Source organism: Dama dama, chromosome X, assembly GCF_033118175.1.
Source record: "Dama dama isolate Ldn47 chromosome X, ASM3311817v1, whole genome shotgun sequence".
NCBI classification, from domain to species: domain Eukaryota; kingdom Metazoa; phylum Chordata; class Mammalia; order Artiodactyla; family Cervidae; genus Dama; species Dama dama.
The window spans coordinates 10,425,055-10,449,992 of NC_083714.1; positions in this window are offsets into that span (position 1 = coordinate 10,425,055).

The window sequence follows — 24,938 nt, forward strand, 5'->3', positions numbered from 1 at the left end:
TCCAGATTTGAAAGGCCATGCGGGATGCTAATGTAATGAGTAGAAGAGAGAGAATCAGCTGCAACATGAAACAGTGATAAGGAATCATGTCAGACCAATTGCCCATTGTAATGGATAGGTTTTCACTGAGAAGATCCTCTCTTCACTTTTCCAACATTGAGAAGTTCATAATTTTTAGGTGTCAGAAGAGGAGCCATCCCACAGTTACAAATTCTCTGGGTTGTTATTGCCTCTTTCATCCAGTCTAAGTTCACAGATAGATGATTTGGGCAAGAGGCTTAAAGGGGGTATGACCAGAGGAGTTCAATGGCTGTTGACCTGGTAATGGGGTGGCTTCATTATTACCCATCTCTTTTTCCCTCTCTGAAACTTTCATTATTACCCTAGCACTCAGAGCTTGGTTTCCACTTCAGCCTTGGGTGGAAGAACTACTGCTAGTTTCCCTGGAAACTTTATTCACTAACTAAGTTATCTGGTGTTTCCCATGTCATACTGAAAAAATGACTTGTGATTCTTTTCTGCCAGTATTATCAGATGGGAAAAGAAATGTTGCAGCATTCATCAAAAGTGTCCAGTCACTGCTTTGTCACATGTAATTGTCTCCTTCTGGGATCCACCATAAATCCTTACTCTTGTTTTGGGTGTATTATGCTAGACATGGGATTATTTGTCCACCAGGGCCTTCAAGGGGAGAACTCATCCAGGGGTCCTCTTTCCTCCCTCCTCTCCAATTAGTCTCTGGGAGAGAAGGTCATTTCTCAGAAACCCTTTGTCTGGCCCTCATCAGAGGCAGCTCCCTTCACTTTGCCAGAAGACCTAAATTAATTCCGTTAAGAGAATATACCACATGAACAACCTTACTCTGTGACTAAGTCTCTGTATGTCTAAAACTGTTGGAACTGAACAGAAGCTATGAGTTCTAACTCTTGCCTAGAAACAGCCTTCTCCCAAAGGAGGATCCTGCCACCACTCTGCTCTCCTGGAGTGATGGCTCCACCAGGATCAGAAAGATGCTCATCAGGAGACATCAAGTGCCCTGGGAATGTGAGGACAGTGCAGTCACTATCTGACTTGGGGCCTTGGTCTCATTCCCTTCCAGCCTCAATCGGCCTGTGAAGATAGCACAGAAGCTTCTGTGAAGACAGAAGCTGAGTCATGTGTTCAAAGGGAAAAGGAAGAGGGACTCACACTTTTTGAGGACGGATCTGCTGAGAGTCAGGAATCTGGTGGAGCTTTACCCTCCTAGAAGTGGAAGGGGCAGGAGAATGTGAACTACAGATGTGATATATTTGAAGGGCAGCATGATCTGGAGAGCAGGTGGAGAGAAGGAAAATAATCACATATTTCTATTTTGACTGTGACTCAATGTCATTTTGGGCTTCCCAGGTGGTGCAGTGGTAAAGAATCTGCCTACCAATGCAGAAGATTCAAGAGACATGGATTCGATCCCTGGGTCTGGAAGATCCCTTGGAGGAGGGAATAGCTATCCACTCAAGCATTCTTGTCTGGAGAATCCCATAGACAGAGGAGACTGGCAAGCTACAGTCAATAGGGTCACAAAGAGTCAGACATGACTGAACTTAGCACGCATGCATGCATTGCTCTTTTATGTGGTGGAATAAGTGCCCTGATGGGGCTGGGGAAGAAAAGAAGGTGTCTATATCATTTCCATTCAATTGAGTCATGTACCCCATGAATGGAGACTGGAGTAAGGGAATGAAGTCACCACCTACCTTGTTCCCCATGTTTTCCTTTCCCCTTAGCTTACCCTCTTGTTTTACATAGGAAACTAGTATTTTCTTTGAGGTCCTGAAAAGTGAGATCAAAGTCTAATACTATATCTGCCAGACAGGACACAAGACACTGGAACAAGAGAGACAGGAGACTTCCCTGGAGTAACTGTTTATGCCTGTAAGTCACCTCACCCCTCTTAGTCTCACTTGGAAAATATATATTTGTGTTATGTATGGGCTTCCATTGTGGCTCAGCTGGTAAAGAATCCGCCTGCAATGTGGGAGACCTGGGTTTGATCCTTGGGTTGGGAAGATCCCCTGGATAAAGGAAAGACTACCCACTCCAGTATTCTGGCCTGGATAATTCCATGGACTGTACAGTCCATGGGGTCACAAAGAGTTGGACATGACTGATCAACTTTCACTTTCATTGCTGTGGGGTAGAGTGATGGCACTGCAAACATAAACAGGTAGAAACTGAGAGCTTGCTGGATGAGCCAACAACCAGGGCATACGCTTCGGTATCTGTGTTTCCTGTTGTACCATTCTGGTTGTCAGGCATCTCCCATCTGTGCCTGGCCAGACATTTTGGAGCAAGGCCATAGGAATAATTGGGAGACAGCCAGACACAGAAAGAGGAGAACTTTGGGCCAGTTGTGAGACCACCTTACAACTGGGCAGAGCAGAATGTGAGCTCCATAAGGGCAACTCACCACCAAGAGTTTTGAAGGAAGCGGACCTGAGCTGTGCAATTACTTCTCCTTCCAATCTCACTAATTAGGTAAGTTGTTCCTGTGATAGAGAAGAAATGAGTATATAGAAAGGCTAGAAGTGCTTTGGTCATGGATGTCCCATCATATGGAAGAAATTAATGAGAATGGAGGATCAGAATTCCCCAGGACAAACCAATGTATGGCCCAATAGACTAAGTTTCTGCCTTATGCATCATGCTAAGTCACTTGTGTCATGTCTGACTCTTTGCAACCTTATGGACTGTAGCCCACCAGGCTATTCAGTTCTTGGGATTCTCCTGGGATTGAATCTATGTCTCTTACATCTCCTGCATTGGCAGGCATGTTCTTTACCACTAGGGTCACCTGGGAAGCCCAAGTTTCTGCCTACTAAATAACTAATATTCTAGGCCTGCTTTCTTGAAATAATTCCTAAATTGCCTAATGACATTTATTTTGTGTGTTCCTCGATAATTCAGTCACATGATTACAGTCAGTCTCTTAGTTTTCTGCCACAGATGGCTAACTGCTTAGCATGGCCTGTGATTTTACACATTGACCCTGCAAGGGCTAGTTCACCTCCAAGAACCCTCCATGGGATATTGATGATACTTTCACCTTATCTCATTTTAAAGAATGCAAAATTCCTGATGACAGGCATTTGCTTTGTTAGAATAGCTTGGGCAGAGTTCCACCACCACCTGGCTCCCAGTCTATATTGCCTTTATTTCTCTGGTGACAACATAAAGAGCAAAAGTGCTCTGCATTCGGGCTTCCCTTGTGGCTCAGCTTGTAAAGAATCTGCCCACAATGAGGGAGACCTGGGTTTGATCCCTGGGTTGGGAAGACCTCCTGGAGAAGGGAAAGGTTACCCACTCCAGTATTCTGTCCTGGAGAATTCCATGGACTGTATAGTCCATGGGGTCGCAAAGAGTTGGACACGACTGAGTGACTTTCACTTTCACAAGCCAATGGCCCTGTAGTTATTGTGGGATCATGAACGTCTGTATGAATTCAGGCATTTTTATTCCTTTTCCTCTTTGTTGTTAAGAGATAGACGAGAAAAGGAGAAGAAAAAGGCCGTGGTGGGAAGTTCATTGTAACATCTGGTTGTTATGATCACTACCCAGTTGTTTCAGTGTCATTGTCATTAACCCAGTGCCTAGCATGGTGCAGGGCACACAGTTACACCGGTAAACTGTGGTGATTGCTGGATGTGCCTCTCCCTGTGCAGCCCTCATGCTGGTGGCCTTGCTCATATCAGGTGTCTGAAGGAGACAGGTTCTGAGAATCAGTGTCCTGATGGCTGACGGAGCTTCTACTCCAGGTTCAAGGGCAGCAGTCCTCGGGAGACCCCAAAACTTCACATCTTCAATTAGATATGATACCTGACAAGTGAGTTCATAGGTAGGATAAAAGTATGTTGTGGGATGGCTAAGGCTCACAAACTGGCCTAAAAGTAAAGAAGCTACTTTGATCTCATGATGGAAGAAAAAGGTTAGCAGGTGGCATTTAATTTCTTCAGCAGCTAATGCTTTATAGCAGCCCTTGAAGTCTATTAACGATGTCTTCTTTTGTTTGAAAGCAATTATTTACCCAACCTGAGGGAGGAACTTGATCTTTAGCATGGGTTTGGAATAAATATACCTAAATTGTTTTCGCTGGGTAAATATTATTCAGTGATCACCATGTTTCTCTCAGGCGGTTGTTGAAATATGCATTTGGTTAGAAACTCTTCCTAGTGATTTGAGATTGTAATATAGTTTATTCCCTGGAAGCTGCATTCTTTATCTATTCTATAATGAAAAGTCTTAAGAAGCCAGAAAATTTCCAAATGTTAGTTAAAAATATCTTTTACTGGCAGGCTATAGTTCATGGGATCAAAAGAGCTGGACACAACTTAGCACTATCCTCAGCTTTCAGCTCAGCTTTAAGAATTTATATATTTAAACAATTACTTTAGAGTGTCTTATTGATCTGCTAAAATAACCATGTAATCTTAAATGTAGATATGTTTACCTTCCCAGTACATAATAATTTCAGCTCTTTATTATCTGGCCTCCCTCCTCCTCCCCCTGCAGTGTACCCAGGCAACCACTGATCTCTCACTATAGATTACTTTTCATATCCTGGAATTTTATTCAAATGGAATCATAAAGGATTTTCTTTTTCTTTCTTTTTTTTGGTCAGTTGGTTTTGGTTGGTCTGGTTTCTTTCATTCAACCTGTTTGTTTTAGATGTATCCATTTTGTTGCATGTATCAATAGTTCATTCTTCTTTATTGATGAGTAGTGTCCTAGTATGAGCTTCCTCCATGACTCAGTGGTAAAGAATCTGCCTGTAATGCAGGAGCCGTGGGTTCGATCCCTGGGTCAGGAAAATTCCCTGGAGAAGGGAATGGCAACCCACTCCAGTATTCTTACCTGGAGAATCCCATGGACAGAGGAGCCTGGCAAGTTATAAAGAGTCAGAGGTGACTGAAGTGACAGCATGCACACACGCACACATCCCAGTATACGGATATACTGTGATTTGTTTGAAATTTGCTCTTGTTTTCTAAATTAAATCTTCAGTGAATATTTGTGTATAAGTTTTTGCATGGACATATGTTTACTTTCTTTCAGGTAAATACTTAAAGAGTGCAGTGTCTGGATCATATGGTAGATTTAAGATTAACATTGTTAAGAAACTGCCAAACTGGTTATACCATTTTTCATTCCCTCAGACACTTTGTGAGAGTTCCATTCTCCTCAACCTTGCCAGTGCTTGGGATGGTCAGTCTTTTTAATTTCAGCCATTCTCATGTGAATGTAGTGGTATCAGATTGTAGTTTTAATTTACAATTCTCTAATGATATTGAGCATATTTTCATGTGCTTATTTGCTGTTTCTGTATCTTCTTTGGTGAAATTTTTATTCAAAAATTTTCCCCATTTATTTTTTGTAGTGTCTTTTTTGCTTCTTAAATGACTTTTTTCTGTATTCTGGATACAGATGCTTTGTCAGATATATAATTTGCACATATTTTCTCCCAATCAATGCCTTGACTTTTCATTCTCTGAATAGTATCTTAGAAAGGGCAGTTTTTAACTTGAAGTCCAGTTTTATGTATTGGTTTGCTTATGGATTATAGTTTCGGTGTCTGTGAAATCTTCACCTAACCCAAGGTCACAAGGATTTTCTCCTATGTTTCCTCTAGAAGGTTGAAAACTTTAGGTTATATTTGGGTCTCTGATGCATTTTGAGTGGACATTCATGTATTATGTGATATGTGAATCACTCTTTATATTTGTATATATGATATCCACTTGTCCCAGCACCTTTTGTTGATAAGACTATCATTTCTCCACTGGATTGCCTTTGCTTGTTTTCAAAAATAAGTTCTCCATATATGTTTGCATCTATTTCTGAATACTTTATTATTTTCCTTCAATCTGTTTGTCTACATTAATTCTAATACCACACTTCCTTGATTACTGTAGGTTTATAGTGAGTCTTCAGAAATCTTGGAGTCTTCATCCTTCAACCTTATTCTTCTTTTCTCAAAGTTGTTTTTCATAGTCCACGACCTCTGTATTTCCAAATTAACTTCAGAATTTGCCAATAAATTTCTTTTAAAAAATATTTTCTAGGATTTTTATTGGGATTACACTGAATATATAGACCAATTTGGGAGAAGTACCATCTTAACAATACTACATCTTTTGATCCATAAAGACAGTTGTCTCTCCATTTATTTAAGTTTCTTTAATTTTTCTGAGCAATGTTTTATAGTGTTCAGTGAACAGATCTTGCACATTTTTGAACAAGTTATTCATAAGTATTTCAGACTTTTTGATGCTATTGTAAAGAACACTACTTTGTAAATAAAATTTCCAGTTATTGTATTTTCACTGAACTGTCAGCAGCCAAATGTTTCATAATAGCCATTGCAGGAACTTTTTGGTTGAAAGAACAGGCTACTCTAGGATATAAAAACTACCTGATGTGTAACATGCTTTTGACTGTGTTTCTTTATCAGCTTTTAGATGTTATTGGCAATGTGCTGAAACTAAGGAAGAAGATGTCAGAGATAATTCTACAGGACATCTCCAGAAAAATCAGCGACTGAAATAAAATAATTATGGCAGCTTTCAATTGTCAAGCATGTGGTTAAAATTGAACCAGTCTATTTGTGGGTTTTTTCTTTTTTGTGGCCCAGCAAGTCTTCCTCAGTGAATTCCTGGGTTCTCCAGTAGTGAAACAGACAGAAGGAGAAAGCACATATGTATATGAGCATGTATGTTTGTATGTATATGTATATTGGAGAAGCTGCGAGGAATTTTTATTGGAAGGAAAACGAGGTTAATGCTGTGGTCATGTCAGTCCTTTTAACTTCCTGTCACATATTTGGATCCAAATTGGTTGCTGTTTGTTTGCTGGCTTCACTTGGCGAGCATTGTTACCATGGTGACTTAGTGACTGCTGTGGGATTTGATGCAGATTGAACATCATTTTATAATTCTAACCTGAATTATTTATTACTATTATAGTTGTCAAGTGTTGCTTTTCTGATTACCTCATTCCTTTCAGATTTGTTCACTGAAATTTGACTGGAGGTAGAGCTTTCTCTTTTCTCTATTTTTTTGTTTATATAAGTATGACTCATAGATTATCCTATTTTGCTCAAAGGTCTACCATTTGGTGCTGTAATTATTTATTTTGATGCTCAAATTGTCCCAGAATTGGCCAGCAGAGGCCCCTTTAAGTTGGCTTCTGTGTCCATTTGATGCCTCCTTAGAATTCTTTGAACATGTACTTTTCTCTCTGAGCCTGAGTATCTCCTAATCTGTAGAAAGAAAATTATGATTCTCCACCTCAGAGCATCCCTTTGTAGAACTGAGAAGTCTGATAATTACAACCTTCAGCATGTGGCGTCTATTAGGCCCTCACCAAATTGTATTTCTCCACTCCAACATTACCTCCTTCATTCTGTTTAGTGTGATGCCTTTGACATTTCCATAATAGCATGACTACTGGAGAGAATACTTGGACATGTAACATAAACAGGGATAAGGGTACATGTCCATGATGTGAGAGCTTCAGTGTCACTGCTGTGTGTGGAGGAAAAGCATCACTGCACAGCTTCCAGGGGAATGAGAGGGGTCAGCAGGCAAACACATCCTGAGCTCCTTCCCGTGCATTTCATGTGCTTTCCCTTCTTCTCACTTTCCTCTCTATTCCATGTACTGTCTTATCTCCTTATTCTTCCTTAAAGTAGGACATCACAGAAGGATGTGAACACTGAGCCCCAGAAACAAGATCCAGTAGAAAGAACCAGTTGTGATGTTGAGTCTGCTAGACAGGTTCCTGGAGCAAGAGTGAAGAGATTGGATCCCATCATTGGGACACTTTAGGTAAGTCACCAGTCTTCCCTCCATTGTCTTCTATACAACAGGATAACAGTACCCAATGCTTCTGACCACCCAGGAGTATTGTGAAGTTTAGGTATGAACCCATGTGGGAAAGCAACCTGTGATTGTAGGTGGGAGGGAAGGACCAGTGTACTATATTAACAGATACACCCCATATATATTAGAATTTTGCATGGTATACATTAAATTATCTTTTTTAAGCCATACAGCACGTGGGATCTTAGTTCCTCAACTGGATATTGAACCCACATCCCCTGCATTGGAAGCACTGAGGCTTTACTGCTGGACTGCCATGGAAGTCCCATGTTGGGCATTAAATTAATGCTACACAGATGTTAGCTGTTTGGGTCAGGAATTATCCAAATGGGATCCTCAAAACACTTCATTAAACTCACTTGGGGGTACTTATTAAAATCCCAGATTCCTGTACCCCACCCTAGGTCTACTGAATTAAAACCAGGGAGGTAGAATGAGAGGTACCTACATTTTGAAGAATATTTCCAGTGTTTCTGTATTCATCCGATTTTAAACAGCTCTGCTGCAGATTTCCAACAAACACTTCTTAAAATTCTGCATCATTTAATGTCTTATGCCCTTGCCAACTTGTCCTGTACCTCAGTCTTAAATATCTGCCCCTGCTCCTGTATCTCAAATAGGTAACAATTCCTTCATGCAAGTAATATTTATGCAGAGATTTATATGTGAAGCACTGAAATAGGCACTGGGGACGCAGCAAAAAGAATAAGACAGGCAAGGTCTCTAGAGTTTTATTCTAGTTTGGGGAAACTGGCAGTAAGCAGGTAAACCAGTAAGTGGGATAATTCTATATGGGGATGAGTGCTTTGAGGAAAATAAACACATAAATAGAGTAAAAAATGAGTGGCACGGAGATTATAATGGAGGGGTTGTCAGTGAATCTCTTTCTCAGGAAGTGACATTTGAGTTAAGTCCTGAACAACAAAAGGAAACCAGGCCTGGGCAGGCCTTTGGGTCACTCACCCCATCGAGTGCGTGGCACTGTTGGTTCCAGGAGCAGAGGACAAGGTCCAGTGGGTGGAGCCTGGCAGACAAGTGCAGATGGTAGGAGATGAGGTCAAGGGCAGACAGCAGCCACATGGTGTGGAACATGTAAGGAGTTTGGAGTTCATCCTGAGGGTGAAGGGTTAGAGGGAGGGAGTGACAAGCTGTGATTCATGTACTCACAAGGTGACTCTGGCTGCTGTGTGGGGAATGGACTGGACAGGTATGGGAGAGCTGAAGGGAATAACCACTAGGAGAATCTTGCAGGGTCCAGGGCAGAGACGAGGGTGGATTGGCCCTGAGCTGCAGTGGTATGCAGAGGACAGGTGGCCTGGACAGGGTGTGCTGGAGGTAGGGTAGGAGGGACCTGCAGTGGCTGTGTGTTGGGGTGGTGGGATATGTGAGGATAACACAGGATCCTGAATGAGGCCTTGGATTTATGTTTAGTCATGTACAGAAATGGTAATGGTGTTTCCTGAGATCAGTTATTCCAAGTAATTGAAGACATTCTTATGATAATTAGGTATCCACCATTGGTGACAGTGAAAATTAATGATATACAAAATCTCTTTTGATGGATAGAATTCAGTTGTAAGACTATTAAACTTTATTAAATATACACATAAATGATAAAACTATAAAAAGATCTGTATTGTATTTGTTTAAATAAGCTTGCATTTATTGAGCTGTTATTGTGTGCCTAGCATTGTTTCAAGGATTTTTATATATTAATTCAGTTCTCAAAGCAGCAACCTTTGATGTAGGGATGACTGTTTTACCCATTTTATAGAATGAGGAAAACAACTGAAGTGCTGAGTGGTTCTTTCAATCTACTAAGATCACAGAAAGTCAGATATCCCAATATCTCTGCTACACAGTAGAATTTTTGTTGTTGTTGTTTAGTTGCTAAGTCATGTCAGACTCTTTTGCAACCCCACAGACTGTAGCCCACCAGGCTCCTCTGTCCATGGGATTTCACAGGCAAGAATACTGGAGTGGGCTGCCATTTCCTTCTCCAGGGGATCTTCCTGACCCTGGGATTGAACCCGCATCTCCTGCACTGGCAGGCAGATTCTTTACTGCTGAGCCATCTGGGAAGCCCAGTAGAATTTTTTTAAATATTGGTATTAGGGACCATTTATGCTTGTAAAAACCAAAACACAAAGCAATATTGTTTAGAAACATTTTGTCTTCTACAGTAAGTACTGCACAATCCCAGTTTTTATACATGAGGCAATTGAGTGACTATAAGGTGAAGTAAAAGTATTCAGACTCACACAGTTTGTAAGTGGAAGAATAGCAGTTTGGACCTAGCCGGTCTCCAAAGCCCATACTCCTAGCTAAGACTCTTAGGGAGAAGAAAAATATTTGTTGAACCATGTCAGCCCACAATGGATGATGTTAGGTTAGAGCCATCCATATCTCTTTGGGTAGAAACTATGCTTCATTAGGCATTTTGCCATGTACCAGATGGTATTTATTTAATGAAAAGGTAATGACTATGCGAAAAAAAAGCATGCAAAGATAAACAAAACCAGACCCTAGTTAAAGTGGTAAGGACATATTTTAATCAGTAATATATTATTATGACAGTAATATATTATTATAAAAGAGTCCAGTGTGAGCTGACTCCAACTTCAATTTGTACAGAGGTGACTAGGCTTTTCAAAGGGAATATGAGGGAAAAGGGAGAGGGGTGAATAGGGGCCAGTATAGCCAGGGAACTAAAAATTTACAAAAAAGCAGGAAGGGAGGTGTTCATGTGAAACCCATCTGGGTTTCTAAGGCATACTTATTCAAGTTAGATTTCTACCCTCCCACAAAGGCTGGGAGACAAGGTCCTCTCCTCAGGCATTGGCTGGAACAAACAGTAAATTGTTCTGAAAGACTTGAGTGTTCTTAGGCAATCCACTTTAAGGGAATTTAAGGTCATCTTAGGAATGCAGCCTTTAGTTAGAAACTATGTCAGTTTTTTGTTTGCAACTATTGTCCAGGTTCAGGCCTGGTTCAGAAGAGAGCTCAGAGGAATCTGACTAGAGTTTGGTCAAGGAGAGAATGTTTTACAGGAACCATCATTATTTATTTATATTTTTATTGAAGTATAGTTGATTTACAATGTTGTGTTAGTTTCTGAGGTACAACAAAGTGATTGTGTGTGTATATATACATATATACACACACATATATGTATATTTTTTCACATTCTTTTCCATTATGGTTTATTATAAGATATTGAATATGGTTCCCTGTGCTATATAGTAGGATCTTATTGTTTATCTGTTTTATATACAGTAGTTCGTATCTGCTAATCACAAACTCTTAATTTATTTTTCTCCCCCCCATCCCCTTTGGTAACTATAAGTTTGTTTTCTGTGTTTGTGAGTCTGTTTCTGTTTTGTAAATCAGTTCATTTATATCATATTTTAGATTCCACATATAAGTGATATCATATGGCATTTGTTTTTCTCTGTTTGACTTACTTCACTTAGTTTGATAATCTCTAGGTTCATCCATGTTGCTGCAAATGGCATTATTTCATTCTTTTTTAAGGCTGAGTAGTATTCCATTGTAATACGTACCACATCCTCTTTATCTATACATTTGTCTATGGACATTTAAGTTGCTTCTATAACTTGGCTATTGTAAATGGTGCTACAGTGAACATTGGGGTGCCTGTATCTTTTTGACTTATGGTTTTCTCTGGATATATGCCCAGGAGTGGGATAGAAAGATCAGATAGTAGCTTTTTTTTTTAGTTTCTTAAGGAACCTCCAAATTGGCTGTACCAATTTACATTTCCCCCAACAGTGTAGGAGGATTCCCTTTTCTCCATACCCTTTGCAGCGTTTATTGTTTACTTTTTGATGATGGCCATTCTGACCAGAATGAGGTGATACCTCATTGTAGTTTTGATTTGAGTGAGTGAGTGAAGTCACTCAGCCGTGTCCAACTCTTTGCAACACGGTGGACTGTAGCCCACCAGACTCCTCTGTCCATGATGGATTCTCCAGACAAGAATACTGGAGTGGGTTGCCATTTCCTTCTCCAGGGGATCTTCCCAACCCAGGGATCAAACCCAGGTCTCCCGCATTGCAGGCAGATGCTTTAACCTCTGAGCCACCTTTCTCTAATAATTAACAATGTTGAACATCTTTTCATGTGCTTTTTGACCCTCTCTATGTCTTTGGAGAAATGCATATTTATGTCTTCTGTCAAGGGCAATAATTATAACAGCAAGTTAAAAGGGAATAATCACTGTAGTTCCTATGCATTATATAGCTTGAATGTTAAAATAATTACTTGTACATCCAAGATAAATTATTTCCCCTTTTATGAACTCAAGGTGCTTTTTAGATGAGAATCACATTGCTCTGTGCTCTGGGTTTTACTGGTTAGGAAGCAGGGATGGTCTGATAGGTGAGACCAGAGAAAAAATTTTTGGAAACCTGCAGCATGTACTCTTGAGTATGGCTTCTTTTAATCAACATAATATACATGTGTGTGATTTACATTATTGTTGTCTACAGTTCTAGATCATTCATTCTCATTACTGTATAGTATTATATCATGTGGATATTTTACAATATAGGTATCTAGGGGATTTATATATTTTTAATTATTATGAATAATAGTACTATGAATGTTCATTTATACATCTTTTTATTAACATTTATTAATATTTTCACTTCTGAACATATACCAAAGAGTGGCATTTTTAAGTCATAGGTAAGAATACTTTGAGTTCAGTAGAACTCAAGCAGTTTTTCAAAGTGGTTGTTCAGATCTATACCCCTTATAAAGTGTGAGAGAATTCTACTTACTGCAAATCCTTGTTGACACATGGTATTTTTCATCTTTTTCAGTTTTGTTGTCCTGGAGGGCACTTAGTGGTATCTTTTTGTGGTTTTAATTTTAATTTCTCTGTTTTAATTTCTCTTTAACTCTCTCTGAAGTATTAAGTTTTTTAATCTAAAGAAGGTCCATCCTCATTTTTTCAACCTTCTAATTTATGTGCTGAATAAACTGTATCTTTTGTCCTATAGAGTGTGGATTTTGGATTTTGCTAATTATATCTTTATGGTATTGCTTATTTTGTTCCTCTGACCTCTGTTGTCCTTAAGTTGATAATTAGGTTTAGAGGCTTGTTCAGAGTAGGCTTTTTGGCAAAAGTTCCTTAGATGTGCTATTGTTTATTCCTATAGTATTCCACCATGAGATTCATTGTGTCTGGTCATCTCTCCTCGTGTGACATTAAAATTGATCACTGTGAATTGGAGTACTGTCAGCCTGATTGATCCATTATAAAATTTCCCATGTGCTCTTCACCTCATGTTTTATGCAGTCTCTGAAGATCATTGCCTAATTCTGCATTTCAGTAAAGGTTGAAAAATTGTCATTCAGTCACTAAATCATTTCTTCAGAAAAGTCTGGTTTCTTTGAGTGGGAAATGATATTAGATTCAGTCATGAATTCAGGATTCAGTCATGGTAGTAGAGGTACATACTGATACTAGGTTGGTCACTGTTTCTTGATCTTTTCAATGCATGGAATCAGCAAAAAAGTATTATATTTTTAAAATTTATTGTTTTCAATAGAGTTTATTTCATAGAGTGGTTTTAAGTACATAGCAAAAACTGACAGAGAAGTACAGAGAATTCTCATATACCCAGTGCCCCTACACATTTGTAGCCCCATTATCAACATTACTCACCAGAGTGGATCATTTGTTATAATTGATGAACCTATATTTAACATATCATTATTACACAAAGCCCATAGTTTACATCAGAGTTCATTCTTGTATATTTTATGGATGTGGAGAAATGTGTAATGACATGTCTCCACTATTATAGTATCATGCAGAGTAGTAGGCCCTAAAGTTACTCTGAAAAGTGAAAGTGTTAGTTGCTCAGTAGTTTCCAACTCTTTGCGACCCCATGGACTGTAGCCTGCGAGACTCCTCTGTCCATGGAATTCTCCAGGCAAGAATACTGGAGTGGGTAGTCATTCCTTTCTCCAGGGGATCTTCCCAACCCAGAGATCAAACCTGGGACTCCTGCATTGCAGTCAGATTCTTTACAATCTGAGCCACCACATAAGTGCCCCCCCTCCAGATTCTCTACCAGTTATTCCCTCTCCCTATTCTAGCCCCTGGCAACCAGTGATCTTTTTATTGTCTCCATAGTTTTACTGTTTCTAAGATGTCATATAGTTAGAATCACACAGTATGTAGCCTTTTCATATTGGCTTCTTTCACTTAGTGGTATGCATTTAAGGTTCTTCCATGTTTTTATAGCTTGATAGCTCATTCCTTTTTAGTTACAAATAATATCCCATTGTCTGGATGTGCCACAGTTTATTTATCCATTCACCTAGTAAAGGTCATCTTAGTTGCTTCCAGGTTTTGGCCATTATGAGTAAAGCTGCAGTATGTGCAGGTTTTTGTGTGAAAGTAAGTTTTCAACTCCCATGAGTACATACCAAGGAGCAAGATTGCTGGATCATATGGTAAGAGGAGGTTTCATTTTTTAAGAAACCACCAAACTGTCTTCTAAAGTGGTTCCATTTTTCAGTCCCACCAGCAATGAACGAGTTCCTGTTGCTTCACATCCTTGTGTTTGGTATTGTCAGAGTTCTGGTGTTTGGTCATTCTAATAGATGTGTAGTGGCATCTCATTGTTTTAATTTGCTCTTCCTTGATGACATATGATGGAGAGTATCTTTTCATTTGGAGTCCACCCTGACTGGAGTGAAGAATGGAGGCTCAGATGTAACTGATGGGGCACTCCAGGGATCTGAGGCCATCCAGCTGTAGGGCTGATTGGGGAAGGACCATATTTGCTTCCATGGGACACTACCCACCCCCTTTATACACTGATATGGTGTACAACATTGGTAAGGAGTAAAGTGCCCCATGCTTCTTTCACTGGCCTACAGGGCAGAGAAGGACCAGGTCCACTGAGAGTAGGGAAATTGAGCTGATACTCAGTTCCCTAAACCTCCTTTAAAGTAGGAAGCAGACATAAAGGAGAAGGATTCATGACTAAGGGATTCCCCCACACTTTCTGGAGACCATACACCCTCTTTAGTTTCTCTGACCCCAGGTCCCATGGACTTCATCTGCCAGTGAGGTCCTACCTGCCTCCTGGTGTCACATTCCTAACCAGAACACTCTGTCCACCTGTTAGCTTTCCCCACACTCTGGTTTGTTCCATCTCTACATCATCTCTGAGATCACTCAGGCTTTTCTCATCCTTTGTTGTCTCAATGCCTTTCATCAGCTCAGTGAGGTGTATCACAGCACTGCCATGACAAGCTAACCCAAAATTTAGCATTCACCTACACTATCTTTTATGTATTGCTTTTGTACACTTTCCATTTCTGCAGAGCTAAAATCTGATGCAGCCACAACCTGGTCAAAAAAGGCAGTGATACAGGGAGAGAGTTTTCCTGTGTCCAGACTAACACTCAAACCTTTTGGTGACTTTATGGATGTCTCATATCATGAATGTGATCTAATTTTGTATTACAAGTGTTGGGCATGTGTATATTTTCCTTTCCTTTGGTTATTTTTAGTTGCCCAAGGAAGGTACTTCAAAGGTGTTTTCATTTACCTGTGTGGACTGTGTCTGGGGACTTTGTCTGAATGATCCTGGGACTAAAATTTCCTCTGAAACCTGCCCTTTGAACATTTTCCCCTCTGGATGCTGTGGAGCTGGGCGATTTCATGGAGACTCTCAATCTTTCCTTTCTCCATGGTGGTAGCTGCTTGGCTAACTGAGTGGTTAAACCCATGAGTTTGCCTTCATTTCAAGAGTTTATTTGGAAAGGACAGAGAGATGCATGTTGTGAAACTACTTTCAACTCAAGACCTTAGTTAAAATCCTGGAAAGTGGAGACACTTCCTACCTGTTGAATGGAACGTTTATTTAGAGACAGATTCCCTTCTGTTACCCATGTGATTTCCCTGAAGCTGCTCAATTGGGATGGTCATATGGTGGATTCATAAATGACTCCTGGGTCCACCCTATTACCTAAGTCCCTTAGGTTAGAGGTGTCCCTGTTCTGATGCTGAGTCACTTTTCTATGGAAAGGACTGGGGATGTATATTTATTCATTAGGGTGATTTTCACTTACAAATCTAAAACACACTCATTGTAGAAAAATTGAAAAATGCATTTAGGAAAACATCATTAAAAACCCATAAAAGCCCATTACTTATGGAGAAGGGTTCTTAACAGTTCAGTATCTATAATATTTATTTTTGAGCTGTTTTACTATATAAACATAACTGTTTATACATAAGAATAGCAATGAAGTAATAGCCTATTTATAGCTTCATAAAACTTCTTTCTATGAAGAAATATCAATATAGGCCAACTTATTAATAAAAGTGAGAGTAGAAACACTAATGGCCAACTTTAAGTACCTCATGCTCCAGAGTCTGTCAGTCAGTTAGTTCATCCAGTTGGGCATTTCCCATCATGTACTCTGCATATAAGTTAAATAAGAAAGGTGACAATATACAGCCTCGATGTACTCTTTTCCCAATTTGGAACCAGTCTGTTGTTCCATGTCCAGTTCTAACTGTTTCTTCTTGACCTGCATACAGATTTCTCAAGAGGCAGTTAAGGTGTTATGGTATTCCCAACTCTTGAAGAATTTTCCAGTTTGTTGTGATTCACACAGTCAAAGGCTTTAGTGTAGTAAATGAAGCAGAAGTAGATGTTTTTCGGGAATTTTCTTGCTTTTTCTATGATCCAATGGATGTTGGCAATTTGATCTCTGGTTCCTCTGCCTTTTCTAGATCCAGCTTGAACATCTGGAAGTTCTCAGTTCACGTAGTGTTAAAGCCTAGTGTGGAGAATTTTCAGCTTTACTTTGGTAGCGTGTGAGATGAGTGCAATTGTGTGGTAGTTTGAACATTCCATGGCATTGCCTTTCTTAGGGATTGGAATGAAAACTGACCTTTTCCAGTCCTGTAGCCACTGCTGTTTTCCAAACTTGCTGGCATATTTAGTGCAGCACTTTCACAGCATCATCTTTTAGGATTTGAAATAACTCAGCTGGAATTCCATCACTTCCACAAGCTTTGTTTTTAGTGATGCTTCCTAGGGCCCACTAGACTTCGCATTCCAGGATGTCTGGCTCTAGGTGAGTGATCACACCATCATGGTTATCTGGGTCATGAAGATCTTTTTTGTAGAGTTCTTCTGTGTATTCTTGCCACCTCTTCTTAATATCTTCTGCTTCTATTAGGTCCAGGCTGTTTCTGTCCCTTATTGTGCACATCTTTGCAAGAAATATTCCCTTGGTATCTCTAATTTTTCTTTAAGAGATCTCTAATCTTTCCCATTCTATTGTTTTCCTCTATTTCTTCACACTGATCACTTAGGAAGGCTTTCTTATCTCTTCTTGCTATTCTTTGGAAATCTGTATTCAAAGTTCTTTCCTTTTCTCCTTTGCCTTTTGCTTCCAGAGTCTGGGAAACTGGCAAAGATTAGCTGTTAATTGACAGGAGTAGTCTGCTCAAACATGCTTATGTCAGGTGGTCATTAAAAGTAATATTATGGACAGGGAGAATAAGATGGCAGAGGATTAGGCGGATGTGGAGTACATCTCTCTCCATCAGGAATACACCTTCAGACACAGAAGTGCATGCAGAACACCAGCTGAGAGCAGACAGGAGTACCTAAGCAATGGAAAAGAATATATAGAAACATGCAAAATTCGGTAGGATGAAGGAACTAGGGGAAAAAACAGGAGTGTTAGTTGGACTGGACCTGCCCTTGGCGGGTGAGGGAACTGAAGCACAATGGGGCAATTGTCTGAGTCAGAGGAGAAAGATTTAAGGCTGAGAGTGAAATGGCTGATCTGTAGCAGCCTAAATGGAATAAGAATCAGACAGTCCAAGCTCCAACCATACACACTCTGGGCAGGAATGCTGGTCTCCTGGAAGGGGCAATGGCTGGGAGCTGGATCTAAGGGATTGTGGAGCAATCCCAGGGCGAGGGCTGCTGTTGACTGCAGAGAGATGGATTGAGAGGATGTGAGGGAGGAGATCGTGGTGGGAAATGCCAGTGGAGGAAAGCCAGGCAGCCGTGGAAGCAAGGCAATACTGCTGAGTCAGTGTAGCGGGTGGAGCTATCACCATAGCCTCTCTCTCCCCACAAGCCAGCATTGGCAGAAGAACAGTAGAGAGGCTAGCCCATCAAACACCTGACGCTCTGAGGTACAGAGTAGGACCCCACCCAGGGTGTCCCTTTAAGTGCCTGATGTGCCAATCTACAGAGCAGTACCCCAGTCAGAGGGACCCCTCTAAGTGCCTGACACACTGAACAACAGAGAAGGACCCCAGGCAAGGGAGCCCTCTAAGTGCCTGAATGGGCGGAGCTACAGAGAAAGACTGGCCAAAGAGGCCTTCTGATTGCCAGCTACAAGAGGCTTGAAAAAAGACTCTGATAGGACCATAACTCCTGCAGCAGAGGCAGTCCGTGTCCCTGCACACTTGGCGCCACCAGGGTTCCTGCAAGCCAAGCAGCTGCACCACCTTCACGCTCATCTCTCGCTGGGGCAGAGCTGCCACAGGCAAAAAAAAAAAAAAAAAAAAGTCTTGTGTTTATACATGCGGGGTCCCTTCAGTTGTGTCCGACTCTTTGCGACCCTGTAGACTGTGGCCTGCAGGGCTTCTCTGTCAGAGAGGGGGCTCTCCAGGCAAGAACACTGGAGCATATTGGCCAATACTGATTTCCATACCCTTCTAGAGCACTATATTTCCTACTGCCCTAGCCGTCAACCCCCCTGAGTACCTGGTGCTGCCAGAACCCCTGTGACCCAAGCAGCTGCACCACCTCCACACCTGGCCCTCACAGGGACAAACCCAAGCCCTCCAGGGAAGCCTCAGGAGCTAAACCCCAGTGGACAACCCACATGTAGAGGTGGAAATAAAACCACAACTGAAACCCAGGGGCAGGGTGGCTAAGGAAGATGATCCAAAACCTTCCCACCAGCTGTACAAGCTGCAGATTCAATTCACATGATCAACTAAGCAGACTCTGTGTCTATGGAATATATAAAAGGCCAATGAGAGTGCCAACAAAAGAAAACGCACTAGCTCTGATAACTGTGGACATTGGAGGCAAGAACACACAGGAGTAGGACCAGATTAGAATCTGAGCAGCCCCCACAGCAGGTCCAGAGATCAGCACAGGGTTGGAGGGCATCCTAGGGAGGTAAGGTGGACTGTGATTCCCAGCGAGGGAAAGGACAGTAGTGACTCAAGAAAAACATTTATTATTCTTATTTTTTGACTTGTTCTATAGATTCTTTTGGATTTTTTTCTTTTTTCTTTTCCCTTCCCTCCCCGCCTGTTGTAGTTGTCAATTTTATTGGCACTAAGAAGCCCAATTAAGCTTCTGAGCTTTCTTTTTCCCCAGTCACATTTTTTATTATTGTCACAAACCTCTGCCTCTACTTTGGGCTTCTGCAGTTCTGTGGAGTTTTCCTCTTTTTTATTTTTTTTTTTTCTTTTCTTCTTAGTTTTAAATTTTAATTTTTTAAACCTATTATTATTTTTCTACATTTATTCCTTCGTTTGTTTTGCCTACTGTTCTTCTCCCCTTGCTGTTAATCTTTAATGTAAATAAATCTTTATCTACATCTATTTAACTTTGCATATCTATTCTTTCTTTCTTTTCTTTCTCTCCTTTCCTCTCAACGTATTTGTTAGTTTTATTTTCATTGCTTTATTCCCCAATTGGCACCTTGCCTTAGTTTTGTTTTCCAGTTTGTGCTTTAATTAGTTTTGTTCTGGTAGATATAATTTTTGGTTTTCTTTGTTCGCTGGGTCAATCTATTATACTTTATTTTTGTTGAACTGTTTTGATTTTGCTTATGGATGTATATGTATATGTGTATATGCAGTCACATTTTCTGTTGTTGTTATAAACCTCTGCCTCTACATTGGGCTTTTGCAGTTCTGTGGAGTTTTCCTTTTGTTCCCCCCCCCTCCTTTTTTTCTTTCTTCTTCTGGTGTTACTCTTTTCTCTTTTTTATAACTTTAATTTTTAATTTTTTTAAACCTGTTATATTTTTCTATATTTATTCTTTTGTTTGCCTTTCATACTGTTCTTTTCCCCTTGCAGTTAATCTTTAATGTATATAAATCTCTTCATTTACTTCTACTTAACTTCGTATATCTATTCTTTCTTTCTTTCCTTTCCTCTCAACATATTTGTTAGTTTTGTTCTCGTTGCTTTATTCCCCACTTGGCACTTTGCTTTAGTTTTGTTTTCCAGTTTGTGCTTAAGTTAGTTTTCTTCTTAACTGGTATATATAGTTTTTGATTTCCTATATTCTCCAGATCAATCTGCTGTACTTTATTTTTGTTGGGCTGTTTTCACTTTGCCCATGGGTGTATATGTATATGTGTATATTCCATTATTTTAACTATTATTTGCCTGATTTTGTAACTGCCGTTTTTCTGGGGTTCATCTTTGGTTTCTCATTTTTGAATATTTGTTTTAAACTCACTTAATGCCGTAACAAACCACTTGTGGAATCTTCATTCCTGACTAGAGATCAAACCTTGAGCCTTTGGAGTGGGAGCACTGACTCCAAGACTCTAGACTACCAGAGAAATACCACAGGGAGTATCAAATAGTGAGAACTCACACAAAGGAAACCACTTGAATACAAGACCCAGCATCACCCAACCACCAGTAGCACCCTGTGCAGGACACCTCATCTAAACAACAAAAATACAACAACACAAAAAAATACAAACCCAATCATCAGCAGACAGGATTACCACCTCACTCAGCCTTGCCCATCAGAGGAAAAAAACAAACAAACAAAAACTCAGCATAAATCCCACCCTATACAAAGCTCACACAAACCACTGGACCAACCTTAGGAGGGCAGAAACTAAAAAGAATAAAGAATTCAACCTTCTTCAAGGAAAGAGTTCAACTCTCCTTGAAGCCTGGGAAAAGGAGACCTCAAACAGAATAACTTTAAAAAAAGAAAGAAAAGGCAGAGAAATACTGCACAAATGAAGGAACAAACCAGAAACACAGAAGTCCAAATAAATGAAGAGGAAATAGGCAAACTACCTGAAAAGGAATTTAGAATAATGATAGTAAAGATGATCAAAAATCTTGAAAACAAAATGGAGAAAATGCAAGAATCAATTACAAAGACCTAGAAGAATTAAAGAATAAACATACAAAGACAAACAAAACAATTACTGAAATTAAAAATACTCTGGAAGGAATCAATAGCAGAATATCTGAAGTAGAAGAACGAATCAGTGAGCTGGAAGATAAAATGGTGTAAATAACTTCTGAAGAGCAAAGTATAAAGAATGAAAACTGAGGACAGTCTCAGAGTCATCTGGGACCATACCAAATGTACCAACATTCAAATTATAGGGGTCCAAGAGGAAGAAGAGAAAAAGAAAGGCTATGAGAAAATTTTTGAAGACATTATAGTTGAAAATTTCCCCAACATGAAAAAGGAAATAGTCAATCAAGTCCAAGAGGCACAAAGAGTCCCATACAGGATAAACCCAAGGAGAAACATGCCAAGACACATACTAACAAAGACTAAACACAAAGAAAGAATATTAAAAGCAGCAAGAGAGAAGCAACAAGTAATATACAAGGGAAACCTCATATGCTTAACAGCTGACCTTTCAGCAGAAACTCTGCAGGCCAGAAGGGAATGGCAGAATATATTTAAGGTACTGAAAGGGAAAAATCTACAACCAAGATTACTGTACCCAGCAAGGATCTCATTCAAAATTGGTGGAGAAATAAAAAGCTTTTCACACAAGCAAACGTTAAGAGAATTCAGCACCACCAAACCAGCTTTACAACAAATGTTAAACAGACATACAGTCAAGAAATACAACAGAAGAAAGAAAGATCTACAAAATCAACCCAAAACAATAAAAAATGGCAATAAGAACATATATATCAATAATTACTTTAAATGTAAATGGATTAAACGCTCCAACCAAAAGACACAGACTGGCTGAATGGATACAAAAACAAGACCCATATATATTCTGTCTACAAGAAACCCACTTCAGACCTCAAGAAATGTATAGACTGAAAGTGAGAGGATGGAAAAATATATTCCATGTAAATGGGAAGCAAAAGAAAGCTGAAGTGGCAATCCTCACATCAAACAAAATAGACCTTAAGATAAAGAATATTACAAGAGATAAGGAAAGACACTACATAATGATCAAGGGATCAATCCAAGAGGAAGACATAACAATTGTAAATAGCTATGCACCCAACATAGGAACACCTCAATACATAAGATAAACACTAACAGACATAAAAGGAGCAATTGACAGTAACACAATAATAGTAGGAGACTTTAACACCCCACTCACACCAATGGAGAGACCATCAAAACAGAAAATTAATAAGTAAACACAAGTCTTAAATGATACATTGGGTGAGATGGATCTCATTGATATTTTCAGGACATTCCATCCAAATGCAGAAGAATGCACCTTCTTCCCAAATGCACACGGAACATTCTCCAGGGTAGACCACATCTTGGGTCACAAATCAAACCTCAGTAAATTTAAGAAAATTTAAATCATATCAAAATCATATCAAGCATCTTCTTTGACTACAGTGCTATGAGACTAGATATCAATTGTAAGAAAAAACTGCAAGAAACACAAACACATGGAGATTAAACAATACGTTTCTAAATAACCAACAGGTTATTGAAGAAATCAAAAGGGAAATCAAAAAAAATTCTAGAAACAAATGACAAAAACATCACAAGCCAAAGCCTATGTGATGCAGCAAAAGCAGTCCTAAGAGGGAAGTTTATAGCAATACAATCCTACCTCAAGATAAGAATCAAATAGACAGCCTAACGTTACACCTAAAACAATTGGAAAAAGAAGAATAAAAGAACCCAAAAAATTAGAAGGGAAGAAATCATAAAGATCTGAGCAGAGATAAATGAAAAAGAAATGAAAGAAACAATAGTAAAAGTTAATAAAACTAGAAGCTGGTTCTGTGAGAAGATAAACAAAATCGACAAACCCTTAGCCAGACTCATCAAGAAAAAAAGAGAGAAGAATCAAATCAACAAAATTAGAAATGAAAAACAAGAGGTTACAGCAAACAATGCAGAAATACAAAGGATTATAAGAGACTATTATGAAAAACTATATGGCAATAAAATAGATAACCTGGAAGAAATGGACAGAGTCTTGAAGAGTTCAATCTTCCAAGACTGAACCAGGAAGAAATAGAAATTATGAACAACCCAATTACAAGCACTGAAATTGAAGCTGTGATCAAAAATATTTCAAAAAAGCAAAAGCCCAGGACCAGATGGCTTCACAGGAAAATTGTATTAGAGAAAAGCTAAAGCCTATCCTTCTAAAACTCTTTCAAAAAATTGCAGAGGAAGGAATACTTCCAAAGACATTCTAGGAGGCCACCATCACCCTGATACCAAACCAGACAAAGACAACACAAAAAAGAAAACTACAGGCCAATATCATTGATGAACATAGATGCAAAAATCCTCAACAGAATTTTAGCAAACAGAATTCAGCAACACATCAACAAGCTCATACAACATGCTCAAGCTGGGTTTATTCCAGGGATGCAAAGATTCTTCACTATATGCAAATCAATCAATGTGATACACCATATTAAGAAACTGAAAGATAAAAACCATATGATTATCTCAATAGATGCAGAAAAAGCCTTTGACAAAATTCAGCACCCATTTATGATTAAAACCCTTCAAATAATTTCACAATTTGTATGGAAATACAAAAAACCTCGAATAGCCAAAGTAATCTTGAGAAAGAAGAATGGAACTGGAGGAATCAATCTGCCTGACTTCAGACTCTACTACAAAGCCACAGTCATCAAGACAGTATGGTACTGGCACAAAGACAGAAATATAGATCAATGGAACAGAATAGAAAGCCCAGAGATAAATCCATGAACCTGTGGACACCTTATCTTCGACAAAGGAGGCAAGGATATACAATGGAAAAAAGACAACCTCTTTAACAAGTGGTGCTGGGAAAACTGGTCAACCACTTGTAAAAGAATGAAACTAGAACACTTTCTAACGCCATACACAAAAATAAACTCAAAATGGATTAAAGATCTAAATGTAAGACCAGAAACCATAAAACTCCTAGAGGAGAACATAGGCAAAACACTCTCCGACATAAATCACAGCAAGATCCTCTATGACCCACCTCCCAGAATATTGGAAATGAAAGCAAAAATAAACAAATGGGACCTAATGAAACTTAAAAGCTTTTGCACAACAAAGGAAACTATAAGTAAGGTGAAAAGACAGCCCTCAGATTGGGAGAAAATAATAGCAAATGAAGAAACAGACAAAGGATTAATCTCAAAAATATACAAGCAACTCTTGAAGCTCAATTCCAGAAAAATAAATGACCCAGTCAAAAAATGGGCCAAAGAACTAAACAGACATTTCTTCAAAGAAGACATACAGATGGCTAACAAACACATGAAAAGATGCTCAACATCACTCGTTATCAGAGAAATGCAAATCAAAACCACAATGAGGTACCATTACACGCCAGTCAGGATGGCTGCTATCCAAAAGTCTACAAGCAATAAATGCTGGAGAGGGTGTGGAGAAAAGGGAACCCTCTTACACTGTTGGTGGGAATGCAAACTAGTACAGCCGCTATGGAAAACAGTGTGGAGATTTCTTTAAAAAACTGGAAATAGAACTGCCATATGACCCAGCAATCCCACTTCTGGGCATACACACTGAGGAAACCAGATCTGAAAGAGAAACGTGCACCCCAATGTTCATTGCAGCACTGTTTATAATAGCCAGGACATGGAAGCAACCTATATGCCCATCAGCAGATGAATGGATAAGGAAGCTGTGGTACATATGCACCATGGAATATTACTCAGCTGTTAAAAAGAATACATTTGAATCAGTTCTAATGAGATGGATGAAACTAGAGCCCATTATACAGAGTGAAGTAAG